The sequence below is a fragment of the Nasonia vitripennis genome, chromosome 4 (assembly GCF_009193385.2).
Source record: "Nasonia vitripennis strain AsymCx chromosome 4, Nvit_psr_1.1, whole genome shotgun sequence".
Classification (NCBI taxonomy): Eukaryota; Metazoa; Arthropoda; class Insecta; order Hymenoptera; family Pteromalidae; genus Nasonia; species Nasonia vitripennis.
In genome coordinates, this window is record NC_045760.1 from 22,547,637 (window position 1) to 22,569,358 (window position 21,722).

Consider the following 21,722-nt stretch of genomic DNA (forward strand, 5'->3'; position numbering starts at 1 on the left):
AGCTTCTTCCTAAGCACAAGATGGTTGGAGAACATTAGTATATTACGTGCCTAGAGAGAAAAAAACTTGGACAGTCCATATCTCGTGTAAATTGTCACCCGAGCCAAAGGCGAGAGTGGCAAATACCAGGTATGGGCTGTTCAATTTTCCTCCCGTGGTGCCTATACTATTTTTCTTCACACCAGCACCGAAAATTCACATTCCCCTCCAGTCGCCCGGGAGGAAATGTGGTACTTTCGGTGCAGGTGTGCAGAAAAAAGATTCTTTTCATCATACGTGCACGAAAAAGGCCACTTTCCATGCATATAAAATGAATGGAAAATCGAGTTTTTCGTTTTCTCCTCCCAAGGGAGTAGTTTTTTCCTCACCCAGCAGCCTATCCAATGGATCTGTGTGTCTATATAAGTAATTTCAAAATTTTTTTAATTTACAAAATTTTATACATTGCCAAAGTTTTCAAAATTTTTTATATTTTCAAAATTTTTTATATTTTCAAAATTTTATAAATTTTCAAAATTTTTTATATTTTCAAAATTTTTTATATTTTCAAAATTTTCAAAATTTTTTATATTTTCAAAATTTTATAAATTTTTTATATTTTCAAAATTTTTTATATTTTCAAAATTTTATAAATTTTTGTAATTTTCAATGTACTATTATTTTACTTTGAAAAGTTCTCGAATTTCCCATTTCTTTCATATGTATGATAAGTGGCCTATTCGTGCACATCATAAAAAGTACGGTGTGCAACAAGGGAGGAGTGGCTTTTTTAGACTTGGGTGAAATCATCACCCTCGCTAGAAAAAGCCAATTTTCCCCCCTAGTTGCACAATATACTATTACGATCTTCTTTCTATAAAATTTACTATGTAGTATAGTAAAATTTAGTATCTTCAAAATTTACTATACTGGTATAGCAAAATTTAATAAAATCTGAGTTTGCGCTCCCGTTACTATACGGTATAATAATTTTTCGTGAAATATATTTCAATATTTACGTGAAAATTTCTCTTCGTGTAACGAAAGGTAAAATTTTGAGTTCCAAAATATTAGAAAGGTATACAGCTCTAATAATATAAGTATATATATATATATATATATATATATATATATATATATATTGTGAGACTATCGCTCATTTAAAATTACAAAAGATGTTAAAATGACTCTATCGGTCTATACGAGCACAATTAATTTCGAAATAATAGGCTGTTCGTTCTCAAAATTTGAGATCTCTGAACAGGCATGCCTGTTTTTATTTTATTTTTGAAAGGCATACCTGTTCAGAGATCTCAAATTTTGAGAATGAACAGTGTCATAGCCTATTATTTCAAAATTAATTGTGCTCTTATAGTCCGATGGAGTTATTTTAACATCTTTAGAAAGGTATAATTTTGAAAACCTAAATTTGGGAATTCATAAAAATATCCCTTGCGCAATATTTTGACCACAAATATCACCTTTCGCAATATTTTAATTCAATATTTTTGTTTTATAAATTTTTTTTATAATTTTTAAATCTTAGTTTAAAAATTTTAGATTTCTAATCTTTACCATTTCAAATTTTTATTTTTCAAAATTTTTACCCCCCCCCCCCCCCCTGCCTTGCGACGCTTGTACTTTTTGATGATCGCATGCAAAAAGCCAGATAAAGAACGCGTCGTAATGTACTTTACCTGTTACGATGAAATCACGGATAGAAAAAGTCGATGCAAGAATGACTGCCGTTGACTTTTTCTCCGCGCTGCGGCGAGCGATTTCTCCTTCGTCGGCGTCGTTGCGCGCGACGAAAAAATCTGTGCTCGTAAAGTGCTTTGTTTATAGATTCACCAAGTGCTGCAAAGTGGCCCATAGCGATTCTCCTTTCCATCAATGTGGGGACGAGCTCTCGATATAATAATTTCAAAGCCTTAAGCTTTGTGCAACGCGGAGGAAAGTGGCCCATTACGTTAGACGCGCACTCTACATGTTATGACGCATAGACTGATTCGAATTATCTGCAGACCAAGTGCAGCCCGTATAGATTTATACATTGGACAATACGTTTATTTAGTGGCAGAAAGTGATTTTTCGAGTTCTAATTTTATAAGGAAGAGAAACAAATTATTAGACTGGATGATTAAATTTATTCTGCAGATGTAAAAATTAACGTGCTAAGTAGCCACACGAAGGGTACAGAATTTTCATTAACTTTATTTACCTCTAATACAATTACGTTTTTGCTTTCTCAAAGATGTGGAAACGCCAGTAATTGGAAGTTGATTAAATCCAACGAAAGCATAGCTCGTTAGGGACAAAATTAGCTTATTTACACTTGGCAAAAACTGCAGTTCGTATTTTTATGTAAGTATGCTTATTACAGAAAATTGCATAAATAAATCAAAGTTACAGTTATTTCGCGGATTTATCTATCGAATGAGAAATCCTTGATCTATGTAACAACGCGTTATTTCATATCGTTGTAGAAAAAAAGCTCTAAAGTATGGTTCATTAGCATATTACTGAGACTGAAAGCGTGAAAACTTGTACGTAAGAAAAAACAAGCACCTATGTATAAGAGCCAATTATTATTTGAGTTCATAAAGAGCGTATATAAGTAAAACGTATTCTTCGTTATGGTACATTAAAATAGTTTTCTAATATTTGAAAACTATTAATTTTACACATGCAGTGCACGCTCTTATTTACGTAACTACCGGAGAAGAAAGTTTATTTCTTTATCTTAAAGTCGCATCGTGTATCAATTATTTATTTACTCAAAATACCTCAGAACATTGCGCAAACTCTATAGTAAAAAAACAAACAGTCGTATAAAATAACTATAGATACAGAAACAGAAGCAGACAGAAGAAAGGCCGATAAACGATGACATTTACTTTCGATAAGTAGGATCTGGCGCCCCGCGAAGCAAATTATCCTAGTTAGTCGAGAATGAATTAGTCGAGTATGAACGTATGCTCACCGCATAATAACGGGTCTCCTCTGTCGACGTGCGCTCGACTAGCGATACTTCTTTCCCTCTCTGAACTTTCCAGGCGATTTCCGCGTATCGCTCAGCACAACGACGACTTTCCCAAGAAGAGGCTCACCGCCGCACCGGTTGCCGATTATTGTCAATCAGCTATTATAATGCTTCGACGATTCGCCCGTTGCGCAACCATAACTGTACTCTGTCGTCGTTCACTTTAACTTGGTACAATGCACATTACTGGTCCTAGGGAGAGCCACTGATTAACAACTCCCTATTTCGTGAGAAACTTTCGATTTATAATAATATGTATGTTTGACACTCGATTTTTACATGCTTTGTTTTTATATTCGGGATGGTGTCTGCTAGAGACTCAACTTGCTCTCTTCGTTGGAAATGTCACAGAGCCTAGTATGGAAGAACGCTAGCCTCGCGGACCAAAACTCAAGTTCAAGGATGTCTTGCGCGAGCGTACGTGACGTCCCGTGAAACCAAACAAAACGAAAGCATATCGCCGCTCAGGATTCGAACTTTCGCGCGGTTTCGTGTTTCGCGAGCGACTGCGAGCGAGTAGCGGCGTTTCCTGGCAGGTTGTTGTTGCACTTGGTCTGCGGAAGGGGAAAACGGCGAGCGCCAGGTGAAAGATATAGCGGAGCTGCAAGCAGGGATGGATACCTTTCATTAGCAGACGCTCAGAAGTTTTTCAACGCCGGATCCGAGATTTTGTAGCGCCAATTGATCGTTCGCGAGTGTGGAGATTTGGAGACACCGATTTCGCGAGTGTGAGCTGTGGAAACTTGAGGTATGCGTACAAGTATTTGTGAGTGGTTTTGCTAGACCGAGAAATGCTTTTGCTATATTTGGATATTGCTTCTAATAAGCGCGTTTTGATGTATTCAAGGAATTCAGCCAGCTCTTGTGGATTGATACAAGGAATTAGGATGAGAAAAGTGATTGTTTATAAAGAAAAACAGTGAATGAAAGTATACGATTGTTGTATTTAATTATTGTTCTTGATAATTCATTTGATTGCAGAAAAAAATTATTTGTAATCTACTTACGATCTGCAGAACGCGATGCGTGTATGCACAAATTGCATTAGAAATGTATTTGGACTAATTATTATAAACGTTGATGATCGCGGTACCACACCTCGTATTGATTTTGAGAGGGTTAGATAATCTTCGGTTACGTCGAACTAATTGTGAATACATTCGAAAATGTGCAGTATATCGTAAGCGTATTAGTAAAATTATGCTGGCAACCTATAAAATAGTGGATGAATTAGGGCAGTAAAACACAGCGGATGTAATCGCAGAACGGATAGTTTATTGGAGCCATAAGTTCGTCTACTTACTTATTCTATGCCTAACAAAAAGGTTACCGAAATACATTTTACACTTTCTCAAAATTAGTTCCTTCTAGAAAATGCTTTTCTTACTAAAAAAAGTTGTTGCGCAAGTTACGAAAAAAAGTTGAATTGTAACAACCATATGGGTATTGTTGTAATTATGAAAGTTAAAATAAAAAACATTGTTTTTTATAGTAGTCTTTGATATGGTATGCTAGTAATACACATGTAAACATTTTTGTACATAAGATGTTCATGAGTTTCTCTGGAGTTTTTTAGATTATCGAATACGCAATTATCTGCAAAGATTAATCAGCCAAAAAGTGAATTACTTTACTACAATTTTTTCCGTTTTGATATACGCATGATGAACTGTTAAAATACAGTAAAAATCATTAAATAGGAATTATAAATACTACAGTATACACTTTCACAGCAGTGTACAATATATAGAAGAAACGACAGTGTACACCATAATATACGGAAGTAGAAGAAGGAAACTATAGTCGAAAGAAAGAAAAATTGCTATCGCACGCATCATCTTGCGCTGTTTTATGGCAGCCGTTTAAGAAATTGAATGGCATTGTGTTGAGTTCAGAGCTTAGTAAGAGCATTGCTCGTTTCGCTCTCTTTCTCAAATAAAGTATCACGACTCTTTAAAATATCCCCCAAAGAATAAATATTAATATGGATTCTGTTTTATTTTTGAAAACATCATGAGATTTTTAACTATAAAAGTATATTTATCTGTAGTAACTCAAGATAAGAGTAAACAGCAAAACGACATGCGTGTTTTATTGATATTGTATTGAATAAAATGTATTACAAATGCAAAAGTATATTGATGGATGTTATAATAACTACAAATAAAAGTGGCTTAAAAGTCATAAATTAAAATTCAAGTTTTTGGTTTCCGTTTAGCGTGAAATGCATAGGGTTTATAGCAAGAAGAAAATCTTGGCTGAAATTGAATAAATACTTTATCCTTCTCCTCTTGCCTCGTTTCATATCCCGCGTCCATTACTTGCGCTAATAAAACTCACATAAAATTGGCCAATTCGCCGGGTAGAGAGCGCGTCGAGACTTTTATATCTCGTCCTGCAAAAGGTGCATTTCTCATATTATCTTTTTCTCTCTTTCTTGCAGTCATCACTTCTTTAATGATTTAAAGGGCTTAGACCCTCGAAAGTAATTCTCGTGAGTAGAGAAAAATGTGGTATTAACGAAAAAGCATTTCCAAAAAGGAGATGAAAATCTCCTTCTTTCATCGGCGATTCGACGTTTTCTTAAACAATCTTACAACGAATCTCAATAAAACGTAATAAATAATTCAATAAAAACTCTTATTTTTTTGTTTACAAGCCAACGGTAATTTTCTTAATGGCCCTAAATTATCAAACACCGATAAATCTTACCAATAAAATTCTGGCACGCAAACTCGAATTTCAGCACACTTATTCAATCCACGCTCAACAATCTCCTCGCGAATCGAGTTGGAAATCCGTTCTGCAGCGATTCGCTAAACAAATAATAAGCCAACTCTCGCTTTCGCGGAGACAGAGTATTTCGCATTTGATTGATCGATCGCACGCCGTCTCCCCAATTGACTTTTCTCAGCGAGCAATGCGCGACTGTATTCCGGCTGGAGTCTCACAACGACAATCCTCTCGTCGATTTTCATGAAATCGCGATCTCACGGCTCCTCGAACAGTGACTGACCGGTTGTTGGTTTGCGCGACACGGACCAGCGGCCGTAGACTCGCTTTCAGCGCTCTTCTTCTGCTCTCGTGCGCTCCGCAATTTTCACTTTCGACGAACGCCGGCTTTTCGGATGTTAAGAACGCGAAGATCTCAAGGGGGAAACCATAAGTATATGCAGTCGTGTATCGATCTTTAGCATGCCCGAGGCATCGCCACGGCTGATGCTGTTACGTAGAAAATGTTAATTGCAGTTCTTTCAATTTGTTGGTACTTATTTACATATCAATCGTTGTCAAGCACTGCGATGTTGAATTACAAGTTTTGTACTGAAATTTGAATTTGATATCGCACATAAAAAGGAAGATTAACAACAATAGAAGAGCTGCATTCACAGCGTGTTGGATTAATGCAATAAGCTTCATATTGATTTATCTCGCAGTAGATTGCAGTTTTCTTGCTGTATACAAGCACTAGTTTTATAATGCGTATCGTTGCAGCTCAACAGTACGTTCCATCTTCTCTATTTAATTTCCTAGCATCTTGGGTAGATAGATTTATTCTCTTTTCTTTTTCCTCAATGCTTCCATTATCACGTAAGCTGCATCAGTTCTCTGTAAATACATCTCAATCGCCTCGACTAGGAGCACGGCTTCTGATTACATTTTTGCAGCATCTTATATCCCAGAGGAGCAGTTCTTTGAAAGAGCAAACTATAACGATAATGAGCAGCTGTGCTTAAAGATTTTTACCTCGACTGTGGGTTTTCCATATTATTGACTATATACAATATTTTTATGGAATCCCATTTGATTCGTGCTTAATATTTTTATGTCTACGTAAGAGTAATAAAAATTTGCATTTAATGTGACTGAAATTTAAAAAGCTAAATACGCATTTTTGCGCAGTCCAGAAAAAAAGAGAAAAAATTTGAAAAAAATACACACGCGTCTCGACTTTGAAAAGCGTGTGCTGATTGGCAAGCACGTCGATAAAGGAAAGTTCCCAAGTACACGTTTGCACATGACTTGCAGTTGTTTAATATTTTTCTCTCCTCTTCACTACCCGCAGTTTTCTCCTATACAGGCCGACTGGCATCTTGAAAGTGCACCACTTGCGCGAGCGCCAGTGCCAGCGTCAAAGAAACGAGTGAGGCTTACAAAGTGTGTGTAGGAAAATTTAAAGCGACGCGAATTAATTAGCCGTGACTGGACTGTGCGGGACCGAGCAAGAGATCGCCGACTGCTTTCGAGTTTAATGCAACGTTTCTTTTTTATTAAATTATTGGTTGCGCTAACATCGGACGATACGAATTAATGATTTATTCCGGCAGGTTCTCCGCAATTCATTCGTGGTCATAATCGATGGTGTTTATTGAAGAAAAAGCAATGAAATCGAGAATCGAATGAAGCATTGATTATTTTCACCTCTTGTATTGTACAAAAAATTTGAAAAATTGTAGGATATTGCATATGAGCTTTATTTTGATTATAACAATATGCCATCAAATTATTCATTAAACGACTTTCTTTTATAATTCATTCATTACTTTAATGATTATGATAACGTGTCACACTCCACTAAAGCATATTTAAATCAAAGGCATATGAACTAAAGTTTCCAATCTCATTTCTTTTTTAAAGTTGAAGCATTTTCGAATAAGAAACAAAAAATCGTGTGATCTACTAGTTCTTGCTAAAACTTTACATTTTCTTTTTTACGAACATGCTTTACGGGAATATTTTATGATTGTATGTATCATATCGCTCAATAAGTGCTCTGATCTTGTTTAATGAGTACGCAAACTGTTGAAAAAAAAAGATTTATTTATGTATTACATGTTTCTTTCCTTCTTTTTAAATGGAAACTGGCATAGGTTCGACGTTTAATTGCAATTTATTCGGACAAAGAAAATTGTTTGCACTGCTTAACAAGCACAAGTGAATTCTGCGTCTCCGCCCTTTTACAGAAATTCGTAAAATGCGCAGAGGCTTATGCCTTGCGGAGAGACAGTGAGTTTTAAAAACTCGAGCAATCCTGAAAGTTCGTCCCGCAGCTGAAGCGGAAGCGAAGCGAAGGAACTCGCGTCGAGAGTGTCTTCGGGGCGCGATGCAATTTATCGTGCGGACGACGTCGCAGCAGCGCTATATTGTGATTAATGACACAAGCGGCCGTTACAATTTGGCAGCTTCTTCGGCGGCCGCCAACCGCAGGATAGCCGGCAATGACGGTATATTGGAATTTCAAGGACCGCGCGTGCGACCGTATATAGGATCCTTCTGAGCGCGCCTAATTAACGACCATCGATCCTCCTCGGGCCGCTGTCTCGCACTTCTTATACTCAGGGTTATATTTATTTGCGTCTTGTTATATAGCGCCGACGGGATGCAAGGACTTCTTACCAGCCCTCGCTTTGCACTGAAAAGGGCTACCTTCTTACAAGTAAGCGTAATCTTCATTTTCTCGAGATTTTCGAAACCGTGAAGATCCGTTCCAATATTTTTTAAATACTTCTACCAAGTTTCTTCACAGACACTTTCACGTGCCAAAATAACCCTCGTAAAAAATTAAGCATATTATGGCAATAATTTTATCGGCAACGCATGTTAAAATGACGTATATCTATAGAAATACTGGAAATACTTTGAAACAAACTAATAGTTACCTTATTTAAAAAATAAATTGTCCAAATATCGCCATAATATACTAATTTTCTACCAGGGAAATGATACACGAATCACGTGAAATTGAAAAATACGCGCGCTGTTCGAAAATTTCTCATATACGCACTATCGATATACATTCTAGTTTCGCCTGCAGACAATGAAAAAATATCGTTCTTGAAGCATTCTAAAAAATAATTCTAACGGAATTATTAGTCTATCAGTGCATATATCATAGACTCGTATAATAATAAGATTTCTCAATACGATAATTCAGGATATCTTTACTACTGAATACAAAGCCTCATCGCAGTGATAGAGAATGTAATGTCTAATGAATTCATTATCGTATAGCGCATCCGTTCTGCATATCTCTTTCATTTTTTCGCCAGCCTCGTAGCGTGGTGATTCTTTTAAGCACCGCGCAAGTGTGTGAATTATCATACACCTATTAAAAACAGAATTACAAAGTTAGTCACCAAATGAAAATTCTCATGTTAAAGATATTTTTTTATTGCTTGTTAATCAACATGTCCTGTCATTTGTAGTTTTTTTTTTCAACAAAGAAATAATTCAAGTTTTGTTTTTCTAAATGGTGCTACGAACAAAATGAAACTCTACCAGTGACTCGAGTAAAAAAAGGTGTTATGGATAGCAAAAAATAACAGCTACTCAAATTCAACGAGAATTAGACATTGTTCAACGGCGTGTACTTAATTTCTAAAGGCGCAAACAAAACATGTATATATTAGTTGGATGAAAGTACTTAATAAAAGAGCTTAATTAAAAAGGGAAACTCATCAAAAATGCTTGATCTGGTAAATGGTTGATCTGGTTGTCTACAAGTAAAGATATCGAAAAATCAAGAAAACTTCAGGATTATTCGGTATGAAACAACTTTGATATAAAATTAATTCATATGATTTGCTTTTCATATATTATTATTTTCATTTTTTGCTAGCTAAAGTTATACTCCTCTCTTTGGAACTCCATCCAAATGTGTCGCCTGTACGCATCATTCTTCCAGCGAGTCCTCCCTGCATCTAGACCACAATGCGCTTTCTTGACTGTCACGCGGACTCTACCGCTTTTCAAGGATCTCCAAAGTCCGGTGTTCGCGCGGGGCAGTATTGCTTTTCCAACTCGACCGCCGTCTTCTCTCGTTTCGTACGTGACGGTATTCTGGCTAAATCCGCCCTTGCCACCACTTTGTCCTTTCCACGTGGTGCATATGTATATATACTAAACGCTCCGAGACTGAATGTAGCTCTCTGAGACTCCATCATGGACGACGACGCGGAACAAAATGCTTGACGCTTTCAGAGGCTCGAGCGTGACTGCACGTACTTTTTGAGGATGCTTGATTCATAATTGGATAATGGCGATTTTACCACAAGTCATAGAGCGACGGGACTTTGTTTGTATTTTCTGTTTGCAGATATGCTCAAATCATAGTTCACATCACTGAGTATATTGCGAACTGTTTTCATATAATCGTAAGCCTTTTATGATCAGTTAGATATTTATTTTAGCCAATAATCAGAGTTTATTGAGGTAAAAAAGTATCGTTCGTCTCAGTGGTGAATCAGTATAAACGATGTTACAATGATCTCTATAAAAACTATTAATTAATCACTACGTTATACGAATTCAGACTAAATCGTTATGAACGAGTGAATTATATCACTTGATGATATTCAATTTTTCTCATCGATTATAAGAGACAGCATTGTCACCGCAACAAGTTTGCTCGTTTATAATAAGAAGGTGGCACTTTTGACACGCCAATCCATTTCTGCTTTCTAGCCGCATAATCCTCAATCCAAAATGATCGAGAGCTCTCAGTTGAATGATCGGATGCTAATTCATGAAAAATTTGAATATCGCGTTCAAAGCGATCCCTCCACTCACGCGGCTTTGCAGAATCTACGATACCAAAATGTATGCCCGACCAAGCTATGGACAGAAACATATGCGTCAACCGCAATCAATCGCGTCATATATCGAAGACCATTAACCCGAATGTAACGACCGCTGTCACGCAATTCGTATACACGCCCTACCTAAATATAGCTTATGGGCTCGAAAAAAATGATCGTATATCGAGCGAAAAGAAGAAATCGTCAAATGTAGCGTGCCAACTGGAGAAAGAATTGTTGGCTAAATTTCGCGAAACCACCCTGGTAGAAGCGTTAACGGTTAATAAGCTAAGTTTTCGGCCACTTAGCTAAGTTGTGGTTAACAATTTAAATAAATAAGAGTTTAAACATTATAAATGCATAGATATACACATTAACTCAAGATAAAACAGAAAATTTGCTTGAAATTTGTCAAATGACTGTTACAATCCAGAAATTATAGAAAAATATCTTGCAATCGTGAAATATCCAAATATTTATAATAAAACATGCAAAAGTTTTAATGCAAGAAAAAAAGGAAAAAACAATTTTTAACTTAAAAATAATACTGTGTTGGTATAATAGACACGCATACTAAAATATTAATAATATTTTGCTTTATTTTTTACATTCAAATTTGATAATAATGGTCAACTAAACTTAACTTTTTAACGGTTTTCACTCGTTAATTTTCTACCAAGGTGACTGTTCAGGTATATCCTGCATGGCAAACGGAAAATCGCTAACTCCAGGGCTTCAATATTGTGCTATATGTATATGTACGCCAGATTGATAGCTCTTCGGCTTTCGTATCGATGCGATTTGATGTCGTTTATGGCCAAGAGAAAATAGTTACACTGAAACGAAGTGAATTCTATCACTTGATGATATTCAATTTTTCTCATCGATTATAAGAGACAGCATTGTCACCGCAACAAGTTTGCTCGTTTAATATATAGTTATAATAAGAAGGTGGCACTTTTGACACGCCAATCCTTTTCTGCTTTCTAGCCGCATAATCCTCAATCCAAAATGATCGAGAGCTCTCAGTTGAATGATCGGATGCTAATTCATGAAAAATTTGAATATCGCGTTCAAAGCGATCCCTCCACTCACGCGGCTTTGCAGAATCTACGATACCAAAATGTATGCCCGACCAAGCTATGGACAGAAACAAATGCGTATATATGTGAACAACATACGTCCCACCCCTGTGGGACGTATGTTGTTCACATATATTGTTATACTAGGAAAAGAAGAAAGCGATAAAATGGAATAGATGTACAATTTCTGCATACCAATTGTAAATTGTGCGAAAGGCTTATTTACAAGTGAAAAAATTAGGCATCTCACAAGGATGTTATATTTAAAACACCTCAGAGGACTTCAATTATACTGATAGTCGAAAGCAATTTGGCTATATAGCAGACGCGCGTATCGGTTGGACTGTCTCGACGTCGCGACGCAAGTCTATACCGCGTAGCCATAAAAATAAAGTCGAGACCGTTCTGGAAGTTCGGTATCTGGCACAATTGTTCGAAAAGTCTCTGCCGTTTTCGTCTGCATCGGATGTATAGCCGTACGTTTTTTACTTTCTCAACAAGTTGGGGATGTTCCATTTACTCGGACTACACGTTGTTTCATGTGGATTTTTTTCTTTATGAGCAAGTACTGTTTCCCTGGTGGAAAAGCGCCAATTCGAAATGTTTAATTTTTTTTTTTAATTTAATTTCGTTCTTCGTTGATCCCTTTTATCACACTTATCAGATAATATTATTGTTATTTAAAATTATAAGTACTGAGAGATATAAATTAATGAAACAATTTTTTTAACGGTGACGAAAATCAAACCGCATTTTTTTTAATTATTCGTTTGCTTTATTGTCATAAAAAGTATTACAAGGATTTGGTTGACTAAACAAATAAACCGATTTTGTTAAATGATATTGGCCATGCTCGCTGCATCATTTTTACTAAGCTTAGTTCTATCAGGTTGACAACTTTACAGTCGATATTTTGTACCTTACATGCTTCCAATTTGTCTAGAAAAAATGACTCGCTTAAAAACTAGACTCTTGTTACTCAAAAAAGGTTTCTTTTAGTTATATTTTTTTCTCTGTAACAATATTGCAAAGCTCAAAACTTCTCTCTATTTACATATTTACATACAAGTTTTATCAGGACTATCCAATAAATTATTTTTTATTTTCTACTCTATAATATTTAAACTTATTAATCGTGTCTTTGTCTAGTTTATTAGTTTATTGATGTCAATATTATAAGAGAGATCATAAACATATCTTTTTTGGGTTACAGAGTCCCGTGTAAAAAAAATAATGCATATGGCATGCATCTTGCAAAAGTCCGATAAAAAATTTTTGTAAGTATCTGGCTTTGGCCACTCAGCCACACATTTAATTTTTAGTGTTTTCATCTTCAAGTCTGGCTTTTTTTGTCAGATTTTTATTTTGACACTTTTTTCTTTTTCGAAAGTCTGACAACAAAGCCATACTTTAATATATTTCGGTTTTGCAAAAGATGGCAAAACAGCCAGATTTTATATTCAGGTCTTTATATTTTCAAAAGTTATTTAAAAAATTTAATATATTTTTTATATCTATCCTTATTGACAATAGTATTAACAGGTATGATATGGAATTGACATTAGATCACTATCATATTAAATTGTAAATATTATAATCTATCGACGAACTTTTGTGTACGAAACGTTCAAGTTTTCGTTGAAATTTGTAACTGCAGGTGCGAAAAGAATTCTAAAGAATGTGACAGTAACATTTATGAAACATCATATGTTGATATCTATTGATAATATTGAAAAAAAATAAACGTATAAAACATGATGAATATAAAAAAAAATAATTATTCGGAATGGACTGGCCAGTTCCTTAAGCAGTGACTGCACCTAGTAGATGCGCCATTTTCGATAGATTTTTAAATACTTTATTGCGCAAGAACTTGCCAGTGAAGTAACAAAAACCGCTGCCAATTCATTGGCACGTAGCGTCCTCCAACTAAATTTATAGTTTCAATAGATAAAATATTATTTAAATATACAATGTTAATGCTTTTTTAAATATTTTCAATCTCGATTATTTTGCTGAAGGAGCAATTAAAAAATAATACAAAATATTGTGGATCTGAATAAGTTGGAATTGAGTACAGGGCAACTACAAAAGAAAAGTTTTATTTATATTTCAATTGTATTATTAATATTTTACAATATGTCAATGTTTGTGATTAATATGTGGCATCGAATATCTCTTAGACGTAAATTTTCGATCACAAATGGTACAAACTAAAAGACAAGTAGCAACGTGCCGTTTCATTGATCCACTCCCCTGGTAGAAAATTAACGAGTAAAAACCGTTAAAAAGTTAAGTTTAGTTGACCATTATTATCAAATTTGAATGTAAAAGAATAAAGCAAAATGTTGCTAATATTTTAGTAATGCGTGTCTATTATACCAACACAGTATTATTTTTATTATCAATTGTTTTTTCCTTTTCTTCTTGCATTAAAATGTTTGCATGTTTTATTACAAATATTTGGAATTTTCACGATTGCAAGATATTTTTCTATAATTTCTAGATTGTAACAGTTATTTGACAAATTTCAAGCAAATTTTCTGTTTTATCGTGAGTTAATGTGTATATCTATGCATTTATAATGTTTAAACTCTTATTTATTTAAATTGTTAACCACAACTTAGCTAAGTGGCCCAAAATTTAGCTTATTAACCGTTAACGTTTCTACCAGGGTCCTTATATATTTTTTACACTTTTCGCACCTCATCCTTTTAGAAGAGTACACATCTTGCTCATGTTTATATAGATTACGCACTTGTTTACCACATGTTCTGCATGTTTGTTTCTCATTATCATGAAACTTTATGTGACGACTCAAATTGCTTTTTTTACGCTCAATTTTCCGCGAAAATGATGTGTTTCTTATTTCAAAAACCCAACGACTCATTCCCATTCCTCTTTAATTATACATAATCATATTGATAAACTTCAATAATAAAACTAGTGTATTATGTACAACAAAGATTATAAAGAAAAGAGAAATGTATATTTTATTATTTTTCTAATAAAAAAAAAAAAAAAAAACAAGTGAATGTCTTGAGACTTTATTTTTTTACTCTACACCACTTCTTTTAGAACGTTGATTCACCATTTGCATTATTCATACACAGTGTCGTATATCAGAACTCCGAATACAAAATCAATCAAATTATCAGGTTCCAAATCTTGTGGATCTGGAACGGATGAAATCGCCGAAAAAGTTTAAAATTATAATTCAAAAATTTTAAATGTATTGTTTTAATAAACATACAATATATGTTAATGAAATATAATTTGAATTCAATATATTTCCAAAAAGTATTTTTACTGCGTATAAGCAAGCCATCTGCGCAAAGATTGGCAGTACTCATGTACTATATGTCATACTGATGTGTATATATATATATATATATATATATATATATATATATATATATATATATATATACAGAAAAATCAGTTTTTACATTTTGGCTCTTTACTTGAGAGCCGCTCGACTAAATCGTTTAAAATTTTAGCAGCAAATTGCTTCTTTTGTGGTTAATCACCAAATAAAATTTTGAAGCGTTTGACTGCATTGTTTTAGAGATATGAGGAATCAAAAAATTTTCAAAAAAAAAAAAAAAATAGAAACCTTGATATCTTAAGAATCATAGGGGTTTGAAAGCTGCGCAATGAACTTAGCCAAGACACATAAAATATCTACTATTTCCCCAAATCTCAAGTGCAATAAAGCCTTTTTACTTCCGTAATTGAGGCACAAAAAAACTCATTATTTCCAGTTTTCGATTTTTTACTGAAAAAATAAGTAGTGAAATCACTTGAAATTTTAATGTGATATAGTTTGACACGTGACCCATCGACATGATTTTTTTCGTGAGGTTATGATGTTTAATTTCAGATATATGAATTTAAAAAAAAAATCACCTTTTTCATTTTATCTGCGAAACAAAGCGATCGATCCTGAGGACCAAGCGGGGAAAAGTAGGTAATTTTATTCTCTTTCAAATGTATATTAGCTGAATTGTTTGTAACGATGGCATGATTGAAAAAAAACGCAAAATAGTGTTTTTTAAAAATCAAAAATTGGCCATAAAAAAAAATAGTTAGACAAATAAAAAATAAATGTTTTTCCTGAATTCAGAATCCATAAATATACATGCATGTCAAATTTTATTGATATTGACCGAGTAGTTCCAGAAATATTACGGTATACATACACACACACATTCATACGGACATTTTCTAAAAACACGTGATTTGAACTTCTAACATACCAAAAAGTATTTTCTAGAAGTTTTAGCGAAACTCAAAATTTTACTATTACAAAGCTTCCTCTAGGAGGAAGCAATACAAAATAGTAATAATTGGACGTTTTTTACTATTTTTAGGATTTAAATTAGATAAAAAGTCCAGGTGTACGGTATTCATTCATCTGGAATGTTTTTTGAAGGGTAGATATCATTTTTAAGGTGCGCAAGTATGTATAAGCATGCTGTACTGACTAACGTTGTGTAATTACTGTGTAAAAAATGTAATCTCATTTGAAAACTATTCCCTAACTAATTAGTCAAGAAGTCGCCAGAATGGCTTAAAATTTTACTTGAAATAGATATAGATTTTTTAATGCCATAAATTTTTTGAAAACGTTTAACAATTTAGTTTTAGAGATATTACATTTTTTTTAAAAATCACCTTTTGATCGATCATAACAGATGAATGGATCGGTCAACCTTAATAACCTTGCGGGAAAAAATAGGCAATTAAATGCTTTTTTAGAAACACTATCGCTAAATTTATTGTATAAATCATAATTAAAAGAAGGCAAAAATATTTTTTCAAAAATCGAAAAATGGCCATAAAATAACCGTAAAATAAAATGGCCATAAAATAACCATACGTATGGTCAGAATTATAAAAAAGAATTTCCCGAAGTTAAAATTAAAAAATATGTATGCATATCAAATTTTGTTATGATTGATCGCGTACTAGCAGAATTATGATGGTATACATACACACAGCCATCCGCACGGACATTTTCTAAAAACGTATGATTCAAACTCCAAACACCTCCAAATACGTTTCTATAAACTGTTAGCGAAACTGAACATTTTACTACTACAAATTATTATAAGCGTTGTTAATTTATAAGTTTTTTTTCCGATTTCCCTCGAGTAGAAATCGATATCAGTTTAAAGCTACTACCTCGTATTACTAGAGATGGGTCCATTTTTCGACCAGCGATGAAACACTTTTTCGGACATTTTTTACACATTTATTGGAGTAAGAATAGAGTCATACCGTATTACAAGCAATTTTCAAGCTTGTAAAAATAGATTTCATTGTCTAAAGCAAAGCACGTGATAGCTAGTTGATGGCTACGAAAGTGCTATGCAAAATAAGTCGGGTCGAAAAAGTGAAAAAATAAGGAAATCACGAATATCATCGCATGTCGTACTTGTATAACTATAATTGACTCTTAATTCTGAAAACCGTTTAGAAATCGATTAAAATCCGTAAGCCTCTTAGCAATTAGTGTACGACACCGGAGGAATATCAAAAAAGTAATCAAAAAAGTAAAAGATTAAGCGAGTTTGATATATTCCACAACGAAATCACAGATAGAAAAGAACTGAGATCAATCAAACAAAGTCAAGTTTATTATATTTAATCGTAATAAAGCGAGGAACAACTCTCAAGATAATTACTACGTAACTTGTCATGCCCGTTTCATTTTGTTTATTGGTGAACAACTAAAATTTTCTTTTTATGTATTAGAACGTCATACAAACATCATAAGTGCAATAAAACGGGCATGGCAAGTTACGTAGTAATTATCTTGAGAGTTGTTCATCGCTTTATTACGATTAAATATAATAAACTTGACTTTGTTTGATTAATCTCAGTTCTTTTCTATCTGTGATTTCGTCGCGAAATATATCAAACTCGCCTAACCTTTTACTTTTTCAAACACCTAGACACCGCCCTCGAATTATTTCAACACCAAAAACCACGGAGCGAACTACCTAGACCTCGTCATCGGCCACCCTGTACACCTAGGCACCGCCCTCGAATTATTTCAACACCTAGACACCAAAAACCACGGTGCGAACTACCTAGACCTCGTCATCGGCCACCCTGTACACCTAGACACTGCCATCGTATGATTTATTTACCTAGACACCAAAAACCATGAAGCGCAGCACCTAGACGTCGTCATCGGCCACCCTGTACATCTAGACACCGCCCTCGAATGATGTATTTACCTGGACATAAAAAATCACGGAGTGCGCCACCTAGACCTCAAAAACATAACCTTAAATTTAAGCAGAGAATGTAAAGACATTTACTCTGTGGGAAAGCGATACCCAACTGTATTACACATAATAGCTTACTGTGGGAAAGCGATACTCAACTGTATTACACATAATAGCTTGTGCGGCCAACTTCACGCTCCTACCACTTTTCAGCTAGGAAGCCAACTTCACGGTCCTAACACACTGGAGAAAAATGTAGAGAAACTGTTCCGAGCATTCGCGATATATACACTCGTTTATTATTAAAAAACGGCTTATTTACAAAAATTTTCGTTGGAAATCATAGTTCAGCTTAGAAAAGATACCAATAAGCCAAAAAAACTCACGAACAGTTACGATAAGCATTTTTTTTCTGTATCATGAAAAATCCGAACATCAATATAGAAGTAAATGTCACGGGCGCCGCGGCTCCGTCTGCTTCTCAAACTTGCCTTCGTGGCGCTACTACCGCGCCACTTAATATGAAAGATTTAAGGTTACTAGGAATGAAGGCGCGCTTCGCGCGCTCTTGATTCTATCTCTGTCTAATAACACTGGTAGAAAATCTATTATTAGTGTTGGGCGGCACTCTAACGTCTGCTAATATTTTATAAGCATGTAACATGTTACTAAATCCGTCAAAACTATTTTTAAATAAATATATTAATAATGCTCAATGTCGTCATCATTGGTTTGAATAGTGAATTTGAAGAAAAGTTCAGTCTAAGAGTCAGTGGGTTTGTCTATCATTACAATGCCATTTATTTGCATTATAAAAAAGCTATACAACTGAAATTTTACACAGATACTTACTATGCTAGCTAGAAAACATGTAACCTACAGGATTATGATTTAACTGTTTTCATTCATATTTTCACATCGAGGCCCATATGAATTTTATAATTTAGCGTATCAAATTTTGCTTGTAGAAAGTTACACAGAAACTACCATCTCTAGCACATTGTATTTCTGGTTTCCAGTGTATTTTTACATGAAGAAAGTGATAAGTATTTTAGCTTTTTTGTTAAGGCATTAATTAGAATTTTGACTTTTAACAGTTGTGAGAGATTTTGAAACCGATACCTGTTTCTCCATTTTTGCATTTTTTCTCATTCGAAAAATAACACGTCTAGAGAGCTCATATTTTGCATATAGATTTCTTTTGTGATTGTGAAAAGATATTTAAAGTTGAATCAACGTTAACTGAAATACTTTTGTGTTCGACTACAACACCCATGATAATTATTTAGTCGTATAGCATGAGTTTGCATTCACATCAGTGTCGGAGTCGAAATCAGAAGTTTTTCAGTTAAGGTCGATTCAACTTTAAATATCTTTTCACAATCACAAAAGAAATCTATATGCAAAATATGAGCTCTCTAGACGTGTTATTTTTCGAATGAAAAAAAATGCAAAAATGGAGAAACAGGTATCGGTCTTAAACTTAAACTTACTGACTCGGATACTGAACTTTTCTTTAAATTCACCTTTTAAACCCCACCGAGGGCGACTTTGGGCACAGAGACACAGTATAGCTTCAAACTCTTTATTCTTTTAATTGAACTTCTCACTGACATTTAAAAAAAAACTAAATAATATTCACACACTTTATTACTACTTCAAATAGGATTAGGGTGCCACTTTTCAATACACATGTTGTAATACTACACACTCTTGGTAATGATTAATTTTTACTAATATTTCTTGCTAGTTATATTACATATATTGTATCTGTTATCAAGGTTTCCACATTTCATTTTAAACACCTTAAACATTTCTACCAGGGTTATGAGTTATGACTGTTTTGAGGGTTATGAATTTAAAGCGCGGTTCTGATCTCGTTGCCTAGGAAGCCAACCAGCAACCAATCAGAATCACGTATTAAATGCTTCACAACAAAGGCCATCATTTTTTTAAGAGAGGATGTAGATTCCAATAAATGTTTAAGAAATGGGAGAAAAAGCGTTTCATCACATGTCTAGGCTATTTCTCATATCCATATCATAGTTTCCAGCTCATATTAAATATTTGAATTTCTACCAGGAGGCCGTGATAAAGTCACCTAACGATGATATGACGGCATAATTATCAGGAAAATTCTATTAAAGTGCTTTTCCACTACCGTAACCTCCCTGCTCCCTGCTGTATACATATCCCAATGTCCTGCATCGCGCCAGTGATAAATTGAGCTCCCCGTCCCGTTCTGGCGCGCACGATCACTCTCGGTGGCACAATTTTTTCGTGAAAGTAGAAAGCGAAGGCGCTCCGATCCAAAAAAGCGTCCACTGCATTAGAACGCGCGCGCGCGCCGGCTCCCAGAGCGAGGTCGCGCGCGTGCAAGGTTGACTTTGCTCCTCTCCGAACGCGAGTGCCAGCCGCGAGTAGAAGGTTGGCAAACTCTGCCGGAGGAGGAGAGCGCGTGTATTGTGCATGAAGCTCGGCGCCCCGCTAATGACCGTTAAAACGCGCGTAGACGCGTGAAGAGGCGCGTGCCGCCTGTTTTTTGCTGCATGTATACGAGCGTAACGCGGATATATGCGCAAACTGGATTAAGCACTGCGGATCCTCTATGTATAGGCAGGAACGTCAATTTCGCGTGTGGAATAGCAATTTATGGGGTTCTTGAACCTTCCCTCGCGGTGCGTAGATTCGGTTGTGTGGGCTTTACGATCGGACCGACTCGCGCTATATGGATGTTCGATATTCATGTTTTATAGGTCCGTAGTCAAAGACGGTTTACATTTAGTTGACTGCTGCCTATAGGCTCGCGGTCTGTTTATTAAAATTATTACTACTATACAATTTTGTATGCCAGTATTGATTTATTACTGTTTGAATTAACTTCGTTTCAATTTTACATAAACAAAGTTCAATGAAATTTTACAAGTGTAATTGCAGTTTACAAACATATTTAAAAATAAATAATTTGTATGTATTAATCTGGAAACATTGCACGTTTTCCTGCGTACGTCTTTTTTTTAAAACGATTTTCCCTTGGCTGTCCTCCAGTGAATTTCCATTAAACGAGTTTTCATTCTGTTTACATCAACATAAGATTATCGAGGATTAACTTATATCAGAGTGATACTTTGATATAAATGGGTCACGCTGCGCGTCGATAAAGCATCACACCTCGGAGCCGTAAAGTACATAAACAGGTTTCCCTGAATCTGAAAATTCTATTCCCGCTGTCAAATACGGGACTATTTAGAACGTCTAAAAATTCCAACATCTTATTTCTTATTGAGCTATTAAAATATGTTTCCGGCTACTAAATTATGCCTCTGAGCGACTGCACGATTTTTGGTCAAACTTCAAAGAGTCAACGTAGATTTCTCAATTGTACAGGAGTTATACCATTGGAAAAATAAAGCAATCACGTCGATGAGCGACGCCTTGCAACAGAAGCAAGACCAAAAGTTTTCTCCTCGTTACGGAAAATGAAAAGCACAGCGCAGACTGCAATTTTTCTCACGAAATTTGTATGAACTTGGAAAGCAAATCGCGTCTAAGCAGCTGCAACTGTACGCCGATGGCAACGTGCCCGATGATGCGCGATGATCGGCGGCGTGACAAGCTCTGCAGCGCACGCAGCTATACAGCGGCGTAAGCTAGTAGGTCAGTAGCCAGTGAGATCGAGCGGCCCGAGATTCCATCATTGATGCTTTTCTTATCAAAGCCGAAGAAAATGATGACGCTCGTTTCAACGGCGCAGCGCGGCGCTTTCGCCGCGTATGATTCTAGCCTTTCGTGCCTCCAAACC

At 35.2% G+C, this 21,722-nt stretch overlaps 1 protein-coding gene and 1 long non-coding RNA gene across 3 annotated transcripts in view; one reads left to right on the forward strand and one right to left on the reverse strand.

The window, feature by feature from the left end:
- Window positions 1-21,722, forward strand: part of LOC116738579 — a 189,409-nt gene that overhangs the window by 154,379 nt on the left and 13,308 nt on the right. The window lies entirely within an intron of this gene.
- The window catches only part of LOC100115568 (cadherin-89D), a 71,325-nt gene that overhangs the window by 43,835 nt on the left and 5,768 nt on the right, over window positions 1-21,722 (reverse strand). Inside the window, exon 1 of one of the 2 annotated variants that reach the window (XM_008219756.4) lies at window positions 2,963-3,667. The exons of the other annotated variant lie outside the window; for it this stretch is intronic. The gene's annotated coding sequence lies outside the window, so the exon portion shown is untranslated. Of the gene's footprint in view, window positions 1-2,962; window positions 3,668-21,722 lie in introns of those variants that run through there. 2 annotated transcript variants of the gene reach the window in all.